This window comes from Cricetulus griseus, chromosome 6, assembly GCF_003668045.3.
Source record: "Cricetulus griseus strain 17A/GY chromosome 6, alternate assembly CriGri-PICRH-1.0, whole genome shotgun sequence".
NCBI classification, from domain to species: domain Eukaryota; kingdom Metazoa; phylum Chordata; class Mammalia; order Rodentia; family Cricetidae; genus Cricetulus; species Cricetulus griseus.
In genome coordinates this window covers 125,271,701-125,287,766 of record NC_048599.1, presented here as the reverse complement: position 1 = coordinate 125,287,766, position 16,066 = coordinate 125,271,701, and the positions used below count along the sequence as shown (strand labels likewise).

The window sequence follows — 16,066 nt, the reverse complement described above, 5'->3', positions numbered from 1 at the left end:
ATTTACTAAATACAAGCATATTATATACCCAAAAGTCTGTAGTTTCTTTAGTATTTTATTATTTATTACAGCATAAGAGGCAGCTCAAACACAAAGTGTCAAGGTGCTAGGCAGTTTTAAAAGTTAATATCAAATATAAAATAGGTTAATTGGTACATTTTTATCGTCTTCTTCAAACTCTCATTCTCTCAAATTACATATTAAAACAAAAACAAGTCTGCAAGTATTGAGTTCATGTCTGCCATTTTAAATTGTTTTTTTCCTTAGCATTTAGAAATAGTTCTAGAACAAAATGAAGCTTGATAAGTATTTGTTCAATCAGAAATAAAAAACAGATGACAGAGAGATGTAATTAACTCCCAATTATGTATACACAGGATATTTCCGGTGTAAATTACTTGTGTTCCTTCACCATCTCTTCTAGTTTAGAATATAAAATTAAAGGAATATGAAATACAGTATAATGATTAAAGATGCCTTAAACCACCAGACAGAATATAACAACAAAGAGCTGAGCAATATGAGCTTCGTTTAAGTATTAGTGTGGCCTTAATTCAGAAGACGAATGTACTGGCTTTTCTGAGCAGTATGAGTATATTAAGTGAGGCCTAACGGAGACAGACACATCCTATCAATCCCAGGCTTTTTTATACAGATGCACCCTTGACTTCCCAGATCTACCCTTGACTACACAGATGTACCGTTACTACACAGATATACCCTTGACTTCCCAGATGTATCATTGACTACACAGATGTATCCTTGACTATACAGATGTACCCTTGACTTCCCAGATCTACCCTTGCCTACACAGATGTACCCTTGACTTCCCAGATTGCCTTGCACACGTTTGAATGACTTGATCAGCTCGTTACTGAACTTCTTACAGTATTGTGGTTTTCATTCTTTGATTATTGTACAATATATCTACTGAACCATAACACATACTTGTGTTTGAGAATTCCAGCTGTCTTAGAATACAAACCACTACAGGACACCTGTAACTTACCATATTCAAAGTGTATTGACTTGCTAGGTAAATAGTTTCATTTCAACCAGAGCAGTAGACTCATTGTTTCTTTTTATCATTTCGCTGTGATTCTGTATAAATCCTTCTTAGACTTTCTGAGTCATTGTACTTGCATTTATTCTGCAGTGTCATTTTGGGAGGTCTTTTTTTTTTTTCTTGCTGAATCCTTCCATCCTTCTTTTGTGTTTAATGGAATATTTCCTACTTCTTCTTGAAACCATAGGCATTCTTAAAAGATCCTTCATTGAAGGTGGAACTTCACTCTAGCTCTAGATCTCTCTGTAAATTTAGACTGAAACTGCTCCCTCTAGACACACCTGAATTGTTGAGCAGATTTGTTTTACAATTCTTACCATTCATTCATTCATTCATTCAGCCAGCCAGCCAGCCAGCCAGCCAGCCTTCTGCAGTACATAGCCATATCATTGTCATGTTTTCATCAAGTCTCTTCCTTCCATTTGTTCTGCTAGGGTCTCCCAAGCTTTGTCATTTCCCCAGAACTTCCAGCATCTCATTCATGATTACTTCTTAATATTCTCACACTTCCATTTCTTCTCCTTCTTCTTTTCTCTCCTTCTCCATACCCTCCCTGTCCTTTGCTCTCTGCTCCACCATTTTCTTCACTTATTGGTTTTTTTTTAATGCCATTCAACAATTTCTTATTCACCACCTCTTACACCTGAATACTCTGCTTCGTGCTTAAAAAGGGGGTCAGTCCTTCTATTTTCCTGTATTTATGGTATAAAAATATCAGTCTTAAACATGTATAATTTAAACTTTTCTTATTTTTGCATATAATCATGTAGAAAGGATATTTTTGTCCATTTGCTATTCCAAATGATTTATTTTGCTGATAGCCTTGCAAAATTTACAATTAATATGTTTTTAATAAAATGAAAATGTCTTCATAAAAATTTTACTAATAATTATGCTAGCTTTTGTTGGATATGTGACTTTTATAAGCATTATTTTTAATAGCCTTCACAAAATGCTCATGTGGAAGCAAAGGCACAAAGTTGTTGAAAGTCATTTATATACCATGACAAGAGTATTTGTTTGGTCTTTTATTTTAAATGTTTTGAGTTCTTTACTTACTCCTTTTTGTAAGTATATTACATTTATATTTTAAATCCTTTCTCTTTCTCTCCTGAGCATTAACCTAATGTTTCTCTTGCGTAGGTGTGCTTGTGATCGACCCTTTGGAATTGGTTAACCTACCAGGGTTGTCCGTGGAGGAGACTGATTCACCTTCCCCCTGGAGCCATTAACTGCCTATAAACTCTTCATTGATGAGTTAGTACTTTTGAAGTTTCTCCTATCCTTCTTGGAACATCATGTGGTGTTGTCATCATGGAAGTCTTTTTTTTGGTAACCATATTGTTGAAATTTCATGGATGCAGCATTCCTATCTTGTAGAAGACACTATCTAGCAGGAGGAATCCTAGCCTCTGGCTCTTTCAGTATTTCCACCCCTTGTTTTGTGATGTTCTCCAAGCTTTAGATGTAGGATTTTTTTGTAAATGAACCAATTGTGGATAGTGATCCCAAGGTGACTTTTCTCTGCATATTGACCAGTTGTGGATTTTCTAGCAGCTTTTGTTTACAAAAAAAAAAATGTGTACCTTATTTTTGAGGGATGAGAGCTGCAGTTATCTGTGATGTAAGACTAACTATTTGGAATGCAGTTAAGAATTATACTGGTTTAGGCAGTACTGTAGGCTCTCGCCTAGGATCTGTGATATCTTCACTAGCCAGTAGTAGTTGGATAGGTTTAATGTTTAAGGCATTAGTAGCTTCCTATTGAACAGATTTTAAGTCCAGTTAGACAGCTGGTGGTCACCTCTATAAAAATGTCAATATTACGCCATTGTGCTATCTTGTCAGGTTGGTCGTTGTAGTTTATAGACTTTACAGCTAGTAGAGGTATTGACTGCTTTTCTGTCTTGGTAGCTTACATAGCATCATTCTATACAATGGCAGCTAATCTTCAAGGAAGACTTGCAAGTCAGTTCCATCCTGACTCCTGTAAGGCTTGAGTCCATATTATATACTCTTCAGTATTAAGATCTTACTTTCAAGTTCAGAGAGGTAACAAGGGCAATGCCATTTGGCTATATTATATTGAGAGTCTTCATGTCCCCACCTCCCAACCTGTCTCAGTAACAATGGAGGGGCTCTATGACTGGAACCAGGGGTTTGCTCCAGTTGCTCTGAAGTCGATGGTTCTTGTGGGCAGAACTATCAACCCATGTAGCATAATTCCATTTAAACTACATAGACACACACACACACACACACAAAACACACACACACACCACCCACCACCTCCACCACCACCACCACCACCACCACCAGCACATGTATTTTAAACTAACCTTACACAAATAATATTTTTTCTGTCTTTTTCAAATGTCTACTGTGTTATAAATGTGTCTTTCCTTGCTCTCCTTAATCCCCTCTCCCCAATTAGAGCCCCCCCTCTCCATTTTATCTCTTTCCTTGTTCATAGTATACATGTCCTAATATTCTCTTGAGCTCTTTCTCCTCCTATTTTACTTGACTGATTTCTGAGGATATGAACACACACACACACACACACACACACAGAGAGAGAGAGAGAGAGAGAGAGAGAGAGAGAGAGAGAGAGAGAGAGAGAGAGCGCCTCCAAGTTCTGTTTGTCTTTCTGGGTCTGGGTCAAGTTTTATAGTATATATTCTTCTAACAATCCATGAGCATAGGAGGTCTTTCCATCTTCTACTGTCTTCCTTAATACTTTCTTAAAAATTTCAAGTTTTCATAGTAGAGATGTTTTATCTCCTTAGATTTTCTCCTAGGTTGATTTTTTAAAATAGTGAATGGGAGATTTTCCATGATCTCTTTCTCAGCATATTTATTGTTGCTGTATAGGAAGGCTACTGAATTTTGTATCTTACCACTCTCCTAAATGTGTTAATCACTTCTAGAAATTTTCAGATAAAATCTTTGAGATCTCTCATGAATAATGTAGCATTTGCAATAGGGGATAATTTGACTTCCTATTTTCCTATTTGTATCCCTTTAATTTCCTTCTTTCTCTAGTCTTGTTGCTCTAACTAGTCCTTCTAAAATTTTATTGAAAAAGACTAGGTATATTAGACACCCCTGTTTTATTTGTGATTTTAATAGGATTGCTTCAAATTTCTCTACATTTACATGAGGTTGGCTATATCTTTGCCATATATAGCATTTATTATGTTGAAGTATGTTCCCTCCAGTCCAAATCTTTCTAGGTCTTTTATCAGGAAAGTATGTTGGATTTTGTCAAAGGCCTTTTCTGAATCTATTGAAATGATTGTATGATTTTTGCATTTAAGTCAAGTTATATGGTTCATCATATTTAATTACTTACATATGTTAAACCATCTCTACATCATCAAGATAAAGCAAACTTGATTGTGGTGGGTAATTTTTATATAAACCTGCATTTTATTTGTAAATATTTTATTGAGGTTTTTTGTTCTGTGTTGGTTAAAGATAGTGACCCATAGTTTTCGTTGTCCTTGTCACTTCTCCTGGTTTTGATATTAGAGTAATACTGACTTTGTAAAATGAGTTTGGGAGGGCTCCATCTGTTTCACTTTTATTAAAAAACCCAAGTTATAGTTGTGGTTCTTTGAAAGTCTGGTAGAAGTCTACTGTGAATTGATCTGGACTTGTGCTTTTGTTGTTGGAAGACTTCTAATTACTCTTTCAATTTATTTGTTATAGGTTTCTTTACATTATTGATCTGTTCATGGTTTTGAAGAATCTGGAAATCCATCTATTTCATTTGCCAGCTTAATAGAATATATGTTTTTAAATTATTGCTAAATACTTTTAATTTTTTCTTCATTTTTTTTTTGTGTATCTGGTGTAATGTTCCCCTGTTCATCTTTAATTTCATCAATTTGAGTGAAAATCCTTGGTCAGACTCAGCAAGGGAGTGCATGAATGTGGCTCCTGCCTGGGCCTAGACCAAGAGTGCTCATGAATGCAGCTCCTCTCTGGACTGGAGGAGGAGTTTGAATGGCCAGCCTGGAGTGAGAGTCTTAAGTCAGACTAGGAATCTTTGTACATATATGTATGTATGTATATATATGTATGTATGTATGTATGTATGTATGTATGTATATATATATATATATATATATGTAAAAAACCTGACTTGTGAATTATTGAGAAACATTTGATTATGTGATAGAAAACTTTTATGAAAAGTATTGTTTTTGTGATAGCATTTATTACTTAATTTTTTACTGCGTGTATGTATGGTATGTGTGGGAATACATGTGCCACACCCTTGGTATAGAGATCAGTGAAAAACTTTCTGTTATTGTTTCATTGTATCTCAGAAAGTGCCTTTAGCAGGTGCACCATCTGTTCTGCCTTTCCTGATTGGGGATCAGTATATATGGCTTCTTTGCTATTTTTTAAATTAATATGTATCTGTGATAAGATGAGATGTATCTGTGGTTTCAGCCCAAGAACGTTACATATTTTTCAATGTTACAGAATTTTATGCCACTCATACTTTACATGGCAGGCTTTCCCACTATAGACAAAGATTACATGAAAAGTTTGAAAAACCTAGTGTAGAAATACCATAAAATATCTACTTAAGCAGTAGATATCTACTGAAGATAGTATCATGTTATATGTTATATATCAGTTGCACTTGAGACCAAGATCTTGTATTATCATTAATGTTAGACAGAACACTTAACTTTTCTCTGATTCTGTTCTCTTGTAAGGATGCCACCAACCTCTTTTGAAATGTCAAATTAGAAGACTCAGGTAGTTGTTGGGTCCATACAATTCTGCCACAGTAAAATTAAAATGTTGCAAAAGCAAATATATACAAATAGCATGGTAACATGGGAGTAATAAGGGAAAGCAGTTATGATATATCTGAGCAGTAGCTACTCTAATATACAGTCTCATATAAAATATACTTTTCATAGTGTTTCCGTGTTTATTGATTTCTAAGTCATTGTTTTTATGTACATTTCAATATTTTTATTTGGATCTTTTCGTGAAAGTGTTTATTAACATCTTTTCATATTTCATAGGTTCTGACTGTTTCATGGTTAAGTTATTATGTAAAATATATGACTATTGTATACTTTTTTAAGTGAGAAGTTTATTTGAAAGGGAATGGAGAGGGCAGGAAAGAAGAGAAAGGGAGTACAGAGATTAAGAGAGAAAAGAGAGAAGAGAGAAGCAGGGAAACTCTTGTCTGCCTCTTCAGACAAACAGCGGGAAAGAGATGATTACTGTATACTTTTAAGAATCACTCAAACTTGGGGCAGCAGAGGTAGGTTCAGTTTCTAGTACTCACTTGGTGGCTCATAATAATATATTACTAGTTCCAGGTGATCCAATGTCATCTTCTGATCTCTGCTGGCACCAGGCATACATGTGGTCAGTCAAATCACTCATACACATAAAACAAATGAATAAATCTGAAAGTAAAATAGCTACCCATATTTATATTTTTAACTTTTCATAATTGCAAAAATTATATCACTGTGATATTTTGGGGAAACAGTTATTATTTTAAAACAAGGTATCTTTGCTATTTATAAAGTAGTTTACCATTTACTTTTACTGACAGTTCTATGGGAATTCTGACCATGTTTATATGGAAACCAATTTTAAAGTAAAACCATCTCCCATATCACATCTTGGCCCTCAAACATAAGTATATCTGCATAGCCTCACTTGACTGTTAAGGTTTTTTGCCAGTTCAGTCAATAAGCATAAGCATTTCTGTAAGCTGAGAAAATAGCTAACATCACAGCAGATTTAATTGTTTTGACTTCCTATCCAGCCCAACATGGATTCTCAGCCATGCTTCTGTCTCAGCACCCCACAAGGGCAGACAGTTCTCTTTGCCCTGTGGAGATGGTGTTGTTCTCTCTTTCCTAGTTACAATATTATTTTCATTCCATTCTTCTTCAGAGCTTCCCCATCTAAGTATTTTCCCATTTCATGACATTAGTACTTCCGGTATCTGTTGGAGGTTATCTGAGCCTGTATTTTTTCTTCATTCGTTACTTATATTTGATTTTGAATCACTTGTTTAACTTTCCTCTGGCTCACTATCTTCCATTCCTAAAGAAGAATGGAAAAATAGTTGTTTTTACTGCTAATGAGAGAAAAAATGTAATTCAAAAATATATGCTATGTTATTAAAACTACTAAGAAACTAAGGCAGGGGACTGGAGAGATAGCTTAGCAGTTAAGAGTACTGTCTTCTCTTCCAGAGGACCAGATTCAATTCCCAGTACTCACATGGCATCTCACAACTATCTCTAACTTCAGTTCCAGGGGATCTAATACTTTCACACAAACATAAAGGTAGACAAAACACAAATGCAGATGTAATATGAATAAATGAATGTACTTAAAAAAACTGAGGCTCTTAAGAGAGAATGTTGACCACTACTGACACAAAGTAGAATAGCTAGTTTTATCTATCATGACCAACTTGTTTTACAGATCTTTAGTTTATATGAGAACCAATTTCATAAATAAGTTCACATTAAACATTTTCTTTAGTATTCCTTAATCTCATTCTATCCTTTACGCACTGTTTTTACAGCATTGACTTTAAACACTTGGAGACCGCTTGAGTTCTTTGCTTAGACACTTTGCTGCTTTGCTTAAACAATTTGGGAATGACTTAGGCTATCTCTCTGAAATATTAATTTGAATGTTGTCTGTCTTATTTATTTTAGTGCCTAAGCTGTTAACGATAAGACTAGCTTATTCTTACCTGCTATTTTATGTGATCCATCTGAATTGTTACATTGTGATTGATTTTTATACATAAAATTAGTGATTTTTATAAGGTAGGGTTTTTCTGTTTTTTGTTTTTATTTTTGTTTTTGTTTTGCTTTTTGGACATAAATACTTCTAAACTGAAATCAGAAGAGTATTGAGCCTTTCAACTTATTCTTGTAATAGCTAGAGAAGGAAGGTGCAAGTCTATTTCAAAAAGTTTAGTCTTATGAATCATATAGTTTAAGCAGATCATCTTGAGTACAGGTTCTTGTGTATTGATTTAAAGTCCATAATCATGACTGTTTTTAGGTTTTTATCATGTGACTGTATTAGGTAGTTAGATATTGCCATATATAGACAGGTTTACTTGAAGAATGCCATGGCAAACCTAATAATCTGATAACTGGTAAAGTATTAAATTATTCTACAGGTAAGTTAAATGGAAGTGCAGAATTCTCTAGAAAACCTGACATCTTTCAGTTTTTCTTTGGTTGTTGAGCTCATGAATGTATCTGGATGAGCAAATGTGGTATCTCATCCCAGTCTTGCTAGTACACCAGAGGCTGAAGCAGGAAGATCACAAGTTTGAGATGCATGTAGAATTCATGTATCAAAACAAACCACATGTAATTCCCCCAACATAAGAAAGAAGGAAATGATCTATATTAGTATGAATAACACTACTGATATTTATTAACCACCCTCATTTGTTACAGCAACTGAATTCCCAAGAACATAAGTGACATGTCTTAACTTACACTTTTATAAGTGGCAGACTCAAGCCTCTGACTTTTTAAAACTAAAATTCTTAGATTTTTGCCTATTGCTTCTGACACTATCATTTAACCAGTGAGAAATGTATTCTATTATGCTGTAGGAAACCTTTTCCTATAGATAGAATATCAAAGATTAATTCTAATATTTACTTTTTAAAAAATATTTTGCACATTGAATCACTTCTACAGCATAAAAACCTCCAAACTCTTTACATTGGCTGAAATCCTTACTTGGAAATCTACATTAATAATTGAAAGTGGTCTTGTCAGTGTTTGTTATACCATGTTCATTACAACTTTAGGAATGCAAGTAATTAATTCCCTTATATAATGCTTTTCCATTTGGCCCTTGGATGGGTGAGTCCTATTAGTCACGTCTAAGTATTTTAAGTGTTAATTTCTCCAAGAACTCTATATCATGACTTCCAGGAACTCATTGTCATATGTATCCAAAAAGTATTTTCTAACCAACTTTAGTGACATAACCTCACAAAGTAATTCCAAACAAAAATGAGCCTAGTATGCATTGATATTTTAAAGTCTTGATGCTTTTTTTTGTTAGACATGTTCGCATAAACTATGAGGATAATACTGTGGAAAATAAATATTTAAGCATTTGGAAAGAACAAGTATGGTAACGCAGTATGAAAGTAGCTCACAAGCCACAAATACAGGCACAAGCAAGTGTTGCAGTCAGTTGGCATAGGGTCTATTAGTCACCTGTAGTCACCTGACCAAGGTTCAAGGTTCGGAAGTTCCTGTGCTACTGATGTAGTTCAGATTGCAAAAGTTCACATTCCAAAGACAGAGCTTTCCCCACTGTCCCTACTACCTCAATCCCAGAATGTAAAAGGTCAGCTGAATCATCTTAAAGTATTGGAACCCAAAGTATAAATAATCATTGAATAAACTTTTGGTGATTGCTCTTTGATCACCGTGAATCTCTTAAAGGGTAACAGGATATGCTTAATCACTTGAGCAGGCTAAAGAATGTTGTTTGTCATAGTAGTGTTCATTTTCAAGTCCCTAGAAGAATACGGAGAATATTGAGATAGCTTTTCTAAAAGGACTCAAGGTTTTTCCTTATCAAAAAAGTTATTCTCCACTAGATCTTAAAAGGTATACAAAACAAAAATCTAGCTATCTGGGAAATGATTTATAGCTGACTATTTCATATTTTATATTATTGTTTACAATGTGTAATTCCATTAGTATTCACATAATCTGTATGTAAGTAAAAAATTCTTTTTATTTAAATAGTATTAATTTGAAGTCTTCGCTTTTAGATAATGAAACGAATTCTTACAAAACATGTTAGCATTTAATTATTTAACATTTGTATAGCCCTTTTAGATTATATGTTACATATCAATATAAACTGCTATTAATACCAATACACATGTGTGCACAATACCTGTTTTTAAATTGCATCTATCATATTTGGTAGAGATTCATCATGCTGTCTTTAGCAGATTTGGAAAAAGCACTTTCAATGAAGAAGCTGTGTCAGATTTTCAGCGTTTACATGTTAGATATACTTGAGATTAGCTGGTTTTTAAATCCTCTGAAACCATGTTATATTTTGAGAGGGAAAAATTGAAATTCCCTTTTCTTAAAAAGAATAGAAAAGAGAAAACCTAAATGAAATATTGTATTGAGTTTAAACAGCACTATCAAGTTTTAATTACTCATGATCAATTCAATTAGCTTACTATAATCAGTTTAACATTTACACCTTTTCTATTTTCTTTAATAGGCTTTTGAAAATTTTTAAGTAAATTACAGAAGAACTCATAAGGGAAAGGAAATTTCACAGAAAAATTTCATATTTTAATTTTCTTTCATTTTTTATTTTCAAGAAGTCACTTTAAGTATCACTACAAGAATTCATAACATTTAAGAATGAACAAATATCACATAACCTTTGATGGAAATAGAAATGTTTATTACTTAGATTTGAAAGTACTAAAGATAAGCACATATTAGAATGCCACACTTAACCATATAAATTTATACACTTATAGTGAGTGAATCAAAGATTATATTTTAAAGAATTGAAATGTTAATGACTGTTTTAGTCATTGTACACTATATATCCTTTAAGATACAATGGTATATTCTATAAAGTTCATAATTTATATAATAAACCAAAGCATTTCTCCTATATCTAAAAAAAGAAAAAGAAAAAAAATCAGTAAAAGTCCATTTTTAGCTCTTCTTCTTTTAGAGGAAATTCATTGACATTGGAAAAAGAAGAGAAGTTTTAAATATGGCCCATTTGTTTCCTTACTCTTTCCATTATTTTTCTTTTTTCTTTGTTTATCTTTTATCTTTGAGGTTCTAATTACATCATTTCCTTTTCCTGTCTCTAAAGCTTCCATACACCCCTCCTTGTTTTGTCATTTTCATGGCCCTCTTCTTTTCCTTAATTGTTGATATAAACACACACACACACACACACACACACACACACACACACACACAGAGAGAGAGAGAGAGAGAGAGTACTAAATAGAACCTGTTGGTTTGTATAATTGTTACTTGTGTGAATGTTTGAAGGGCTGACTATTATAGCATTGAATGACCAATTGGTGTGTTCTTCCCTGTGAAAACTATTTTCTGTTCTCAGCACTCTTAGTTGCCTGTAGTTCTTTGTGTGAGGTTGAGGCCTCATGGTCTTCCCCTTCTCTCCACATCTCCTGGCAACTCTGCACTCTTCTCCTTGTATACACTTTTTGTCCCCAAGTCATGCCTAACCATTTCCTGCCTATTAGGCAGCCAGCTTTTCATTTATTTTCTCCTTTTTAAAATTTAAATTAGAAACAATCTTATTTAACATATCAATCCCAGTTCCCTCTCCCTCCCATTCTCCCATGCTCCCCTTGGACCCCCCATCCCATCCCCTTTCTCCTCCCCAGGGAGGGTGAGGCCTTCCATGGGGGATCATCAAAGTCTGTCATCATTTGGAGCAGGGCCTAGGCCCTCTCCCATGTGTCTCTGCTGAGAGAGTATCCCTCTATGGGGAGTGGACTCCCAAAGTCCATTCATACACTAGGGATAAATACTGCTCCACTACCAGAGGCCCCATAGGCTGTCCAGGCCTCCTACCTGATGCCCACATTCAGAGGGCCTGGGTCGGTCCTATGCTGGTTTCCCAGCTGTCAGTCTGGGGTCCATGAGCTCCCCCTTGCTTAAATCAGGTACTTCTGTATGTTTCCCCAGCCTGGTCTTGACCCCTCTCCTCATCACTCCTCCTTGTCTGCAACTGGATTCCAGGATTTCAGCTTAGTGTTTGGCTATGGAAATCTGCTTCTGGGCAGCCAGCTTTTCATTAACCAATGAAAGTAATACACTTTCACTTTGACATGTCTGTTGTTATCATTATTCACTTGTGTTTTGGTAGTTATGTTGCTGAGACTTCATGGGCATGCTTTCTGACATTAACAGAAGACACAATGTCACAGCATACTCTTTGCTCCTCTGGATCTGACAGTCTTTCCAAACCCTCTTTAGCAAACCCTCTTTTGTTCCCTGAGTCTTAGGTACAGGAATTGTTTTGTAGATATATCCATTGGTACTGGGATCCACACCTCTACACTTCGATTGATTGTGGTTTTCTGTGTAGGTAGGGTTTTCTGTCCCGCCATCCTGTTCCCAAGTGACCACACAGAGACTTAATTATAAATTGTTGGCCAATAGCTTAGACTTGTTACTTGCTAGCTCTTTCAACTTAAATTAAGCCGTATTTCTTACCTGCTCTGGGCCACATGGCACCTTTTCAGCACGGCATGTTCATCTTGCCCTCCTCCCTTTCTCCCTCCCTCTCTCCCTCCCTCTCTTTCTCACCGCCCCCCAACACCTTGATTATCAGAACCAATTCATCCCCCACTTTCCCATTATCCTTATCAGATCACTTGTACCCTTCTATTGCTCCTCCACTTCCCTCCCCTGGCAGTTGTCCCTTTTTTCTTTCCTGGTTTTTATAGTTGCTCCAGAATAGGTACTCACATCTGAAAATTTGGAGATTTGGAGGTAGGAGATTCAGGTGAAGGAGAACTTACGGTTTTTGTCTTTCTGGATTAGGCTTACCTCACTCAGTGTTGACTTTTCTAGTTCCACCTACTTATCTATTAATGTTCATGATCCATTCATTGATTGAAGGCCATTTAGATTGTTTCCATTTCCTAACTGTTGTGAATAGAGCCACAAGGAATATGGCTAAGCAAATACCTGTGGAATAAGGTGTTGAGTCCTTTGGGTGTATGCCAAGGAGTGATGTAGCTGGGCCATATGGTAAATTTATTTTCAGCTTTTTAGGAGTCCTTCACATTGATTTCTGTAGTTACAACAGCAGTTTGCAATCTCACCAACAGTGAATGAGGGTTCCCTTTTCCCCCTCACTTTTTTCTGCATTTGTCGTCAGTTGGTTGGTTGATCTGCCATTCTAAATGGGGCAAGATGAAATCTCAAAATTCCTTTGGTTATATTTCCCTAATTGCTCTAGACAATAAACATTTTTCAAAAGGTATTTCTTAGCAGTTTTTTTTTTTTTTTTTTTAAGAATTCTCTGTTCAGGTCACAATCCTATTTTCCAAATCTGTCATTATTTATTTATTTGTTTAGACCTTTATATGTTCTGGAAATTAATCCTTTGTCTGATGCATGGCTGGCAAAGGTTATCTCCCTTTCTTTGTTCTTCCTTTTTATTGGTTTGGTTATTTCTGTAGTTGTGCAGAAGCTTTTACTTCTATGAAGTTACATGTATCAAATGTTGGTCTTAATTGTTGGGCAAATGGAGTCCCATTGAGAAAGTTGTACATTTATGTCATGTTAGTCACTACCTATAGTTTATTCTATAAAAACAATTGTTTCAGGTTTCACATTTTGACATATGATCCATTTGGAATTAATTTGTGCAAAGTGATAGCTTTAAGTCTAATTTTATTTTTCTACATATGGACATCCAGTTTCACCTGCACCATTTGCTGAAGATGGCTTCTTTTCTCCAGCACTTGTTTTTGGCATCTTTGTCAAATGCTAAAGTCTGAAGTTGTATATATTCATGTTTGAGCCTTCAATTTAATTCTATGGGTCTACATGTTTGTTTTTGTGCCAGCACCATATTTGGCTCAATAATATATCTTAATGTCTGCAATGGTAATCTCTCCAGCATTGTTTTGTTGTTGTTGTTGTTGAGTAATGGTTTGGTTTATTCAACCATATGTAATTCCATATAGATTTTAGAATACCCCCCCCATTTCTTTGAGGAATTACATGTGGATTTTGATTTGTATTGCATAATATCTGTAAATAGTTTTGGGAAAAATGATTATTTCTAGTATTAATTCTACAAATCAATGAGCATGGAATATCTTTCCATTTTCTATTGTCTTTCTCTTTCTTTTTCTTCAGAGGTTTAAAGTTTTCATTGTACAGATCTATCAGTTCCTTTGGTTAGGTTTATTCCTAGATATTTTATTTCTTTAGAGGCTATTGTGAAGGGACTATGTCCATGATCTCTTCTTCTTTCTATTCTTGTTGTTGGTGTTTAGAAAAGTTATTTATTCTGTATTCTGCCACATTGCTCCATTTTTCATTTCTAGATGTTTTCTTTCATATTTTTGAATATCTAATGTGCAATGTGTTATTTGTAAATAGTGGTAGCTTGACTTCTTTCCCTTTAATTTTCTTCTCCTGCCTTATTAATGCAGGCAGTAGTTGAGCTCAACTGTGAAAAGAAGCTCAACTGTTCATTCCTGACTTCAGTTGGATGGTTTCAATTCAGCTAGAAAATTGGAGGATGAGGTTCTGCAATTGAGAGCTGTAGGGTTGTCAGACTATGTTGTTCTTCATTAGAGCAACTGGATTGACTTAAGCAGAAATGTTTTGAAAAGTCTGTGAATATTTTGTTTGAGTAGACCAGAGGGACTCAACGAAGTGCTGTTGGCATCTAGTTTAGTGAAAATCACTAATGCCACTAAACATTATACAGTGACCAGCACAGTCACCCAACAGAAGAGGATCACCCAGTTTAAAAAGTCAATAGTGTAAGGTTGCAAATCCTGCTTTAGACACCTGCCACTTGAAAAGTAATAGAAAGACCCATATCTCCTCACACCATCTCCATCCATGGTTATTTGTTCTTTCCATCAGAACCTCAGATCACCACAGCCAGTGTAATGTTTCCATTTGTTATATTCTTTTGTTTCCCCCCTTTCTCTTTTAAGAAATGGTCTTATACTGTAACCAAAGTCTACCTGAAATTTACATTGTAGACCAGGCTGGCTCGCCATATTCTGTCATGGCCTCATGTGTGTTATGATTGTAGATGTGACTTACCATGACTAGATGTTATATTCTTCTTTATTGCAAAGCTATAGAGTTTATAATAATTTGCTCAGCTGTCTTGTTGATACAGTACCAAGAAATACCCAGTGTTTTGAGATTGATCGATTTGTTTGAAATATGCTCAGCTCACATTAACAGTGTTTGTATCACGTCAAGCATACCCTGGTGTATAAGATTATTAAAACAAAATTCAAATGTTTAAGGAAACTACAGTGCAAAAAGAAAATGAAACCTAGTATTGGAAAACTGGTCTAGTAGTCTTGGCTTCCGTAAAAAAAAAAAAAAAAAAAAAAAAAAAAAAAAAGCATATTGAGAAAACCATGGGGTGCAAGCCTGTAAGCTGCTCTTTTCCATGGCCTCTGCATCAGTTCTTGCGTCCAGGGTTCTGCCCTGTTTGAGGTCCTGTCATGTCTTCCTTCAGTGATGGACTACCATGTGGAAGTATAAGTCAAATAAAGCCCTTCCTTCCTACCTTGCTTTTGGTCATGGTTTCACTGCAGCAAAAATAACCATAATAAGACAAGTTGGTACCAGGATAGTGGGGTATTGATGTGACAGACGTAACCATGTTGTTTTAGGATTGTGGAAAGACTTTGGAACTTTGAGAAAAGACAGGAGCATAAAAGATAAGAATGTTGAAAGCAGAAATGACAATGGAAACCTGGCTTGTGAAGTTTAAGAAAGAAGCAAAGACTCTCTTGGGCCTTTTATGTGAAGAATCTGTGGTATCTGGACAGTTGCAGTTGAAAAATTGGCTGTGATCAACAGAAGACCTGAACCACTAAAATAAAACCTGTCCTGTGGCTATTGATGCTGGTCAGCTGTGGCTGAAGAATCGTGTGATTAAGAAGACACCAGCATCATTGAAATGAAGTGTTCTGGGAAATGTTTTGTCAGGGTTGGCACACAGAAGTAGTGTTCCAGAACCTGCCATAGTTGTACCTCCTGTTGTTAGCCAAATTTGGTAGTATAACAGAAACCCATGTTGTACTGGTTTTGAAGGCATGAAGATGTTGTGGAGGGGAGCTGTGACTTGGCATTGTGTGGCAGAGTTAGGGTCCCTGAATAGAGAGCTCCAGGGAGGCTACTGGTAAAATTGAAGCCCATT

The 16,066-nt window shown here is 35.4% G+C and overlaps 1 long non-coding RNA gene across 5 annotated transcripts in view; it reads left to right on the top strand.

Annotated features, from left to right (window-relative positions):
- LOC103164178 overlaps positions 1-16,066 on the top strand; it is a 146,113-nt gene that overhangs the window by 49,384 nt on the left and 80,663 nt on the right. For 2 of the 5 annotated variants that reach the window (XR_003486339.2, XR_003486338.1), the window contains one exon: positions 2,210-2,323. The exons of 2 other annotated variants lie outside the window; for them this stretch is intronic. This is a non-coding gene — a long non-coding RNA (uncharacterized LOC103164178). Of the gene's footprint in view, positions 1-2,209; positions 2,399-16,066 lie in introns of all 5 variants that reach the window. One more of the 5 variants, XR_003486343.1, reaches the window with a different exon arrangement.